Source organism: Peromyscus eremicus, chromosome X, assembly GCF_949786415.1.
Source record: "Peromyscus eremicus chromosome X, PerEre_H2_v1, whole genome shotgun sequence".
NCBI classification, from domain to species: Eukaryota; Metazoa; Chordata; class Mammalia; order Rodentia; family Cricetidae; genus Peromyscus; species Peromyscus eremicus.
Window position 1 is genome coordinate 72,002,010 of NC_081439.1, and position 10,304 is coordinate 72,012,313.

A 10,304-nucleotide genomic window follows, 5' to 3' on the forward strand; every position below is an offset into this window, starting at 1 on the left:
TTATGTTGAATTTCTTGATCCACTTAGAATTGAGATTTGTTCAGGGTGATAAATATGGATCTATTTGCATTCATCTGCATGAAGCCATCAAGTTTGTACAGCACCGTTTTTTGAAGATGTTGCCTTTTATTCCAATGTTTATTTCCTTCTTCCTTATAAAAAATCAGGTGTCCATAGGTGTATGGACTTATGTTTGGGTCTTCAATTCCACCAATCAAACTGTCTCTCATGTTAATACCACACTATTTTGAATACTATAGTACTATAGTAAAACTTGATAATAGGTATAGTGCCACCTCCAGCAGTTCTTTTATTATTTCAATTAATTTACTTATCCTGGGTATTTAGTGTTTCCATATTAAGCTGGAAATTGTCCTTTCAAGTTATGTGAAGAATTGTGTTATGATTTTGATGGGGATTGTACTGAATCTCTGTATCATTTTGGATAGGATGGTCATTTTTTACTATATTAATATTACCAATCCATGAGCATGGGAGATCTTTCCATATTCTGATATCTTTTTCAATTTCTTTCTTCAATGTCTTAAAGTTTTTATTATGCAAATATTGCATTTACTTGGTTAATGTTACCCCATGATATTTTTTGAGGTTATTGTGAAAGATATTTCCCCTAATTTTTTTCTCAATCATGTATCATTTGTATGTAGGAAGGCATAATGTTTTGTGTGCTAACTTTTTAAATCTTCTATTTTTTGAATATGTTTATATACTAAAGAATTGTCCGAGTGGAGTTTTTAGGTTCATTTATGTATAAAATCATACCATCTTCAAATAAAGATACTTTTACTTCTTCCTTTCCAATTTGTATCCCTTTAATTTCCATCAGTTTTCTTATAACTCTTGTTAAGACTCCAAGTAGTATACCAAATAAGTATATAGAGAGTTGATATCTTTGTCTTATTCCCAATTTCAGCAGAAATGTTTTGGGTTTTTCTTCATTTGTATTGATATTGGCTGTGAGCTTGCTATAAATTGCCTTTGCTATGATGAGGTATGCTCTAGTATCCCGAGTATCTCCAGAATATTTTTCATGAAGGGATGCTGGGTTTTGTCAGTGCCTTTTCTCCTTCTAGTAAAATGGTAAGGTAGTTTTGTCTTTCAGTCTGTTTTATGTGGTGTTTTACATTTATTGATAGCAAAAGTAATCAGTCTAGAGTACCATCAACAGATGAATATATAATTAAAATAAGGTACATGTACACAATGGAATTTTATTCAGCATAAAAAGGAAAATAAAATCACAGGGAAATGCATGGATCTGGACAATATTACTTTGAAACAATCCAGGCTCAGAAAGATAAATACCTCATGTTCTCTATCATATGTCATACATGGATCTTAGGTTTTAAATGTCAAATAAAAGTGGGTTTATTTCAGGTACATGGCAGGAAGCCCAGAAACTACAAAGGAGTCTATAATATGGGAAACAAAAGAGAGGTTTTAACGCAGAGGGGGGAAAGAGTAGTGAAATGTATGAGAAATGAATGCAGAAGCAGGAATGAATGAAACAGTATGATCCAGTATGAAAGGGGCAGCAAGGATATGGCAAGAAAAAGATGGGCCTAAGCACTTAAATTATTTTTCTTGTCATTATTTTCTCAGTTTTGGATTTGCATAGCATTTACTCTGTATTTATTAAAATAGGGACATGGCTCAGTGTGCAACATGCTTGCTTTACAAATCTCAGGACCTAAGTTTAGAACACCAGCAACCATTTCAAAGTGGTGTACTGCAGCAGAAGTCTATAAATCCGATACCAGGGAGTGGAGACTCAGCGATTCTTAAAACTTGTTTTTCAGTCAATTTGGCTGAAACCTTCAGTTCCAGGTTCAGTAAGACACTGTCAAATCATAAGGTGGAGAATGATTGAGGAAGACACCTAAAGTCAACACCTATCCCTTATGCACATTTGCTTGTGCATGCACATGCACTTGTACATATATGTTAACACACTTGCATATACTCCTCATGCAGAAACATAATAAATAATCAAAAAGAAATGTGAAAACATTGTTAGGCATACATTCCTAAAAACCATCAATTATGAAATTGAAAAAAATTAAAATGTTTTTTATGGGTTGATTTACTATATGAGTTTGTTAACATATTGATTAAAGTCTTCTAAATAAGATGTGCTTGATTGTTGTATGACTATCATTGAGGAAATGTAAACAAATATGTATTTACCCCAGTGGGATACTGAAGATGTTCTGAAGAAACTATTTCAATTTTTTTATAGTAAACTAGTGAGTTTATTGAAGTTACATAGGTGATTCATTAGGGAAAGCAGCATGAATGACACAAAGGGAAATGCATGAACTAAAAAAAAACAACTCCATCATAGGTGATAATTCAGGAAAATCTACATCCCTAGATCGTTTTGCAGAAATTGAAGGCAACCACATTGTCTCTTCTCTCTGACACTGTTATTGCTTATGTAGCCTTGAAAAGGTCCTTGAAATTTTTTTATGTTTTAGGGACTTACAGAGATATGTAAGTTTCATTTACTTCCTGGGTCTCAAGAAGTTGCCTCCTCCACAAAGGACATATTATTTAACTCAATTGAAATAGCTACACAACACTGACTGATCAGTCATATAAACATACCTTTAATATTTCATTTTTGTGTAGCATTTTTCTCTTATCTAGCATAACACATGACTTTTTCTTGTTTATTTTGCAATTGTATTAAGGCAGTGTCTATTTACAAACCATTTGAAGAGCTTCCAGTATTGTTATCCCTCTTTCACTTTATGTAAATCTGAAAACAGAGAAATAAAAGTTTATATAAATAATTCTATTTGATTCAGTTAAAAATGAGAAGACAGGATTCAAACTAAATCATTTGCTATGATTTGTTATCTACTCCTGAGTTAAATTCCAACTTTTTTTATAACAGTCTGCATCATATAACCACTTATATATTCATTTTCTTATATTTGATGTCTACCTTTAATCAAAGCGCTTTGACATGTACACTTTTCCTGTTTTCTTCTGATACAAGGTCTCTGTGTAACAATAGGCTAGTCTAGAACTCATGATACTTCTCTCTCTCCCATTAGGAATTTGAAGATTACACATATGCACTGACAGTCCTAATTATCTTGTGCTATTCAACATGAACTTTTTATTTAATTTTTATACATTCTTCAAAAATTTCATACATAAATATAATGTACCTTTATCATACCCACATCTCCCTCCCTGTTTTTAAATGCATACCTCCCTCCAAAATTCCAAGACTCTAACCTCTAACCTGATATCAAATTTCCAAGAATCCAGTCTTCCAGAGATAGAGGAATAAAGGTAACATATTCTGATCAGGCATCTGGAAGTGCCAAAAAGAGGCAACAGACCCTGGACTTTCTGAAAGAGTTTATCTAGGGAAATCTGCTAATATCCTTATTCTGTCCATAGGCAAAACTTTGTGCCATTTTTCTATCCTTAGCTGAGAAAAAAAAATCTTTCTTTTTGTTTTGTGGTTTTTTTTTTTGTTTTTAGTTTTTTGTTTTTTTTTTGAGACAGGGTTTCTCTGTGTAGCTTTGTGCCTTTCCTGGAACTCACTTGGTAGCCCAGGCTGGCCTTGAACTCACAGAGATCCACCTGGCTCTGCCTCCTGAGTGCTGCAATTAAAGGCATGCACCACCACCGCCCAACAAGAAAAAAATCTTAAAGCATGTAATCTCCATTCTCTCAAATTCTTGTCACCATTTTGGTGGGTCCTGCATCCTGATCATTGTGTAGCAGGGACCTTGGGATGCCACTTCTCAGATTAAATAATGTCTACTCTATCTTTTGAGGTCAATCTAAGTTATTGTTCTTCATTTCTGCCAACAAATTTAATTCTTACCTTTGTTGATGAATGTAGGCAAGGGTTTCCTGGGATATTTACAGCCCCACTGTCTAGTGTCTTCAAGGGCCAGCTCTTCATTCACATTTAATTTATCTCTTAGTCATCCCTGATAATTGTAAAAGTACTTCAAAAATTCATACCAGGTTCCAGGAGACCTCATATGTTCCTTTTGAATCTGATATTCAAGGCTTTTAGTAATATGGAGGAGATATCCAAATAGGAAAAGGAGACACATCTTAAACGTAAATACTAGTTGCTGGCATCCCAACAAAAGACAAGTCAGCCTATGTCATCAGGCTTCCAGCACCCCCAAATATCTCCTGAGGAATGTGCTATGGTAGAGTGAATCATTTAGCATTTCTCTAGTCCCAGGCCTTCCTCCAAGATCTGCCCCAGCTGCAGACAAAGGGGACAATGGAAAATGAACTGTCTTCGGGAGATATATCACTCCTGGTAGGAGTCAATTGATTTCTAAGTCTCACCAAGCATACTGTTACTCATGGAATGAGGAGGACTGGTTTTATCAGTCCCTCTCACATTTTTAGAGATGTGAAATCCCAGGATAACTGGGGTAGTGCCTGGCTATCTATTTCTGGGATTCTATCTTCTTGCTCCCAAAATTTTCAGAACTCCTCCTCCCATTCATCTGTAGCTGAAGTTTTTCTCTCCAGCTCCCACCAACCCCCTACAGTCCCACAGCCCACTTATAAAATAATCACACAGACTCTAATTATTATTTAAACTGTTTGGCCTAATGGCTCAGGCTTCTAGCTATCTGGTTCTTACATCTTAAATTAACCCATTTCTATTAATTTATAAGTTGCCACGTGGCTCGTGGCTTACCAGTATCTTAACATGTTGCTTCTCATCACTGAGGCTGGCAGTGTCTCTCTGCCTCAGCCTTCCACTAACCAGAATTCTCTTCTCTGCTTGTCCTGCCTATACTTCCTGCCTGGCTACTGGCCAATCAGCATTTTATTTATACAGAGCGATATCCACAGCATTCATCATGAATATAGAGGTGCCTATACTACACAAAAACCAAAGATGACCTCAGCATTCTACTGATCATTTGGAAAACTGACACTCTTTGCCTTCTTTATATTTTTTTCCTCTTTTCAAACTCCACTTTCAGGATAGGATCTTCTAAAACATGTGGGGACAGTCATTTCTTCTCCCCTACAGTGGATAAGGAAAATGGGACAACCCATGACCAAACATTAGGCAAATCCAGGGAAACCCTGCCAAAGAGGCAGAGGAGTGATTGTGGGAGCCAGAGTCACCAAGAACATCAGCAGAACAGGTCCCACAAAACCAACTAAACTCTGTGAGCACATGGGGGCTCACCGAGACTGAAGCATTAACAATAATGGAATCCACATGGATCCTCTTCAGATCCTCTGCAAACATGCAGTGCTTATTTAGCTTGAGGATTTTGTGATATTCCTAACAGTGGGATTGGAGGTGTCTCTGACTATTTTGCTTTCCCTTGGGACTCTTTTCCTCCAATTGGGTTGTCTCATCCAGCATTGATATGGAGGTTTGTATTTAGTCTTATTACATTTTGTTATGCCATGTTCAGTTGATATCAGTAGGAGGCCTGCTCTTTTTTTGAGGGAAAAGTAGGGGAGAGAGAAGGTAGAAGGAAGCAGCTAGAATGAGTAGAGGGATGGGAGATTGCAGTAGGGATGTACTGTATGAGAGAAGAGTAAATAAAAGTAAAAAAGGAAAATTAAAAAATGTTATTCATCAGCTAGGAGAAAAAAAAAGGACATCAAAATCAAAGACTCCAATCCGAGTAAAATATTAAGACTATATCAATCTATTTCTAACTCACTACTAGACTAGAAAACTAGAGGCAATTAACTTTCTCACATCATCTGAGAGAGAGCACATTCATGTGAACTGTAAAAATGCTAAAGGAACCTTTTTAATCCCAGCATTCAGGAGGCAAAGATAGGTGGATCTCTGAGTTCAAGGACATCCTAGTCTATAGAGCAACTACCAGGACAGCCAGGACTTCACAGAGAAACTCTGTCTCAAAAAATCAATAAGTAATAATAATAATTATTAAAAATAAAATTAAAGTGCTGAATGATACTAATTTTCAACACTACTGACAATCTGGTATCACAAGTAACTAAACATTTCTCTCTAACTTTTAATGCTTTTTTTAAATACTGTTTACTTAAAACTTTTAAATCACTCATAACATTTAATATTTCATCAAGGAGTGATGAAATAATACCCTTCTTGGTTTTAATGAAGTCACAAATGAAGATATTATGTCCTTTAATTTCAGCATACCTTTATGTTATAACAGTCTTCTTACCCTAAAACCCTAGCTAATTGAAAACTAATGTTTAAGGGACTCAGGTGTTTATTGTCTTTTAAATACACAAAACAAAAAAATGCATTCTCATTATTCATTATAATTTGAAAGAAAAATATCTAGATTTTAAATTCAAGTTCAACTCTATTTACTCTAGCTAGAGATGCCCAAAGGTTTGTGTTAATTCTTTTTGTTCTAATTATGTAAATGACATCAATCTCTAATAACAACATCCATGATGCTTTATACTTTAGGTACTAATGTTTCTTGATGTAATTGGTATCTAAAATGTCATATGGTACAAGTAGCCAGAATTTGAAAAGTAATGAAACAATATTTATATTTTATGGAAAGCAGGAGAAGGAGGTAATACTACAGTGAGCATTTCCAAAGTCCTGTTTTTATTTATTTAAATAAATGTGAGATAGTTAATTGAGTACAAATAACTGTAAATACAATGGAAAACAATCTACTTAAAATATACAGATATTGGTTATTTTAATTACATTAATCCATCATCTGTCACTTTCATCCCATTAGACCAAAGTGTGTTCCTAATTATTTCATTTTAGGTATAGTAATCATATCATATATCTCATGTGAATGATATATCAGTTACAGAATGGAAAATCCTCACATTTGGACAATGATGGCTAATAGCTTTGATATGAACAAGGAATGTTTTTCCTAACAGACTTCACAAGCTTTTCAGCTCCCTAGAATGCTGTCCTGCTCACTGCTCAACCTCATCCACATCAGATACCAGAAAGGAGACTTCCTAGCTATACAGCCTTGTAACATTTAACAATATGGTCCTGTTGCATGAACGAACTATGGTTTTGGGCCAACAAATGAAACTTGTGAATGAAAACTAAAGCAAAGGAGCTGTGTCTACTGTCTGGTTTATTATAACTTCAATACTGTGGAGTGTGGTGATATTTTAATTGTGCTGAAATGTAATTTTATTTGTATGTTAATAAAAAAGTTTGCCTGGATATCAGAGGTCATAGTGAGCCAAAAACAGAAGTCAGGGAGTCTTAGCCCATGCCCTTAATCTGATCACATGGCAGGCAGAGTCTCTGTGTAGTCAAAGACACAGTCAAGTGTGGTGACATGGGCCTTTAATCCCAGTACCAATCATAGAGACCTGGAGGTCTGTATAGACAGAGGAAATCATGTGGCTGTGCTTAGAGCCGATGAAAAAGCAGAACAGAAAGGCAATAATAACACAGGTTACACAGGAAGAAACTCTCTTTGGAGAAGCAACAGTGGCGAGGTGGTACGATAAGGTAATCGTGGCTCTTCACTAGTTCTCTGACCTCTTTGGCTATTACCTCTGTATTTGGCTCTGTGTTTCTTATTTAATAAGACTGTTTAGAAATTTGACTCAGTGGAGAGACTGTAATGTTACAGGCCAGAGGCTACTTACTTTATCTTGGGCTAGCCTTAGCACTTGGAACAGCCATTAACTGTCCACTTCATTTTCAGAAATAAAATCTGTGACTAATAGGTTTAAAATTTTGAAATCTATTAATTTAGTACATCTACTATCTTCACCAACCAAAAAACTAAGCACATTATCAGATAGTATCTTGGGAAAAACTTCCCCCATCTTGCTGTAACCACTTCTCTGATGAAACCTTCTATAAAACATCGTGTAATTGATTCCACATTGAAACATGGAATTAGGGGTAACATAAATCTGTATTCTCAGGCCACTGTCCCTCAAATGTCTACAAAAGAATCCATTAAAGATGAAAGCTGCATTTTTTGTGTTGACAACAGAAAGGCCCTCTCTCTGCATCTCTAGCCATCTTCTGATACCAGAGGAAGTTTCTTTGGATGCCTCTCACTGACTACCAACTACAACAGGATCTCTGGCTGAAGCCACACCCAGTCACAACATTTATGGACTTCTTGACACTACTGATAAGCTTTGTTTTCAAGGCACTTTTCTTTCCTTTACTTCAGACAAGATAGAGATCTTTAGACTGATACTTTATACCCTATAATTCATAACTTTATCTCACACCACTCCTGTTCTTCTTTCCTCACTAAACACTGAAAGGCAATACAAATGTGGCAGCTATGTAGTCCTAAAACAATATTAATTCAACAGGTGACATTTGGAAATTGGGATCAACATGCCATACCCTCCTATTGACTCTCATATGACTACTACTACTACTACTACTACTACTACTACTACTACCAACACCAACATCACTAATATTAATCCTGATGCTTTCTATGATGTTAGTGAATGTGGTTGCCAGAGAATAACTAACTAAAATAATATCCCTAGCTATCTTCTGTCTTGGAGAGTACTACTGGCTAATATGGGAACTTGTTTCCTCTGATTATTTACTCATTTCTCTGATCACAAAAGCCCACTCACTTACAATACAACCTCTGATATAGATATGATAGAATGAAAGGGTAGATTAATGAACCTGCTTTTAAAGAGTGACAACTTGTTTGAAATGTTTTACATTGGCATAGATTTTAGTTTATTGATACAAGTTTAAACTTAATTTTGTTATACTGTATATATATATATATATATATATATATATATATATATTTCTATTCTCATTTGAGATATTATATTTATGTAACTCATTTAGATTGTAATGGATAATTAAAAAATAAAGATTAACAATTAGTCTTCTATGATAGTCAAATTGTAACATGTTAGTTAAGTTTTCTAGGTCCCAAAAGTGACATTTTTTCTCTTTAGTGGGGGATAATTAGTTCAAAAAATATTGGGCTCCTACCTTTTATATGTAAAAGGTTTTGAATAAAGATTAACTTCCACCATTCCCAAATAGCCAGGGCCATAAACTGAGCTCAAAGTTCCAGAAATCCAGACTCCCTGAAATTTCTGGAAAAATAAAATCCACTGAGACTCATACCTAGACATCTGGTGGTTGCAAAAAGAAACAACAGCCCCTGCATTTTCAAAACTAACTTTTCTAGGAAATCAGCTTCCTCATCATGCTGCTAACAAACCCCCATTCTCCCTCTCTATCCCTAGATATTAAAACTCCAGTTTAAAGTAGGTACTCTGCATTCTTTCAAAGTCTGATCACTGTTTCCCTCGGTGCTGTATCCAGATTACCTTGTAGCAAGACATTAAGAAACCACCTCGCCAGTTAAGTAAATTCTGCTTTAGGTGTTCAGGTCAACAAAAATTCTCCTTTTTCATTTATTTCTACAAACATTATTTTTACTTCAGCACACCACCATCCCTTGTCCAGCAATTCCCCATTATTTATATCTTACAACTTCATTTCCTGTGTGATTTTTCTTTATTTGCTCAGTGTACTCTACAAATTCATATGCTGCGTCCTACTTGGCTTAGAAGTAGAAAAGGGTTGAAACATTAAGTGGTAAAGACTCACCCTCAATTCAGCACAAATCACATTGTTCCCTGGGAAACTGTGAAAGTCATTGAAATGATGTACAAGAGGTACTTAAAGGTTTTCACATGAATGGTACTATATAAATGCAAGTATTTTTTAATGATGATTATAGATATTTAACCTCCTGGGAAATTAGCTAAATCTGCTTTGAGAAGTCTTTATAAAGAAATTAGTCTCATGATTTAGCAACACATGATATAGGTCATGAGCCAATATTTAAACAGTCAGGACCATTTACTAGATACAAGGGTACCACTTATCTAAAGACTACATTTATTTAAGTACAGTAGTCCTCAAGTTAAAAGCTATTATTTTCCTGAGTTCATAAAATTTCATGTGGCCAATATTCTGTGAGTATGAGTATATGTGCATAATTATGCTTAGACCAGTAAGTTAGCAAGTTTATAACTATACTAGTTTATTCGTCCATTTTTAATTAAATCTTCTTTAAGTTTAATCAATTGATTTAACAAATTTAGACTAAGTATTTAGAGGTAGATTCAGTATTAAACTGTAATTTTTCTGGGGCAGTTAAAGTATTGATTTATCTCTTAGGAATACTTAAATCAACTATTGAAAACTTTTAAAACAACTAGAAAGCAAACCTTCATTTTCAAATGTAATAGTAGAAACCTACATCATTGTAGCATGAAATACCTAATTTTTCTCTGTT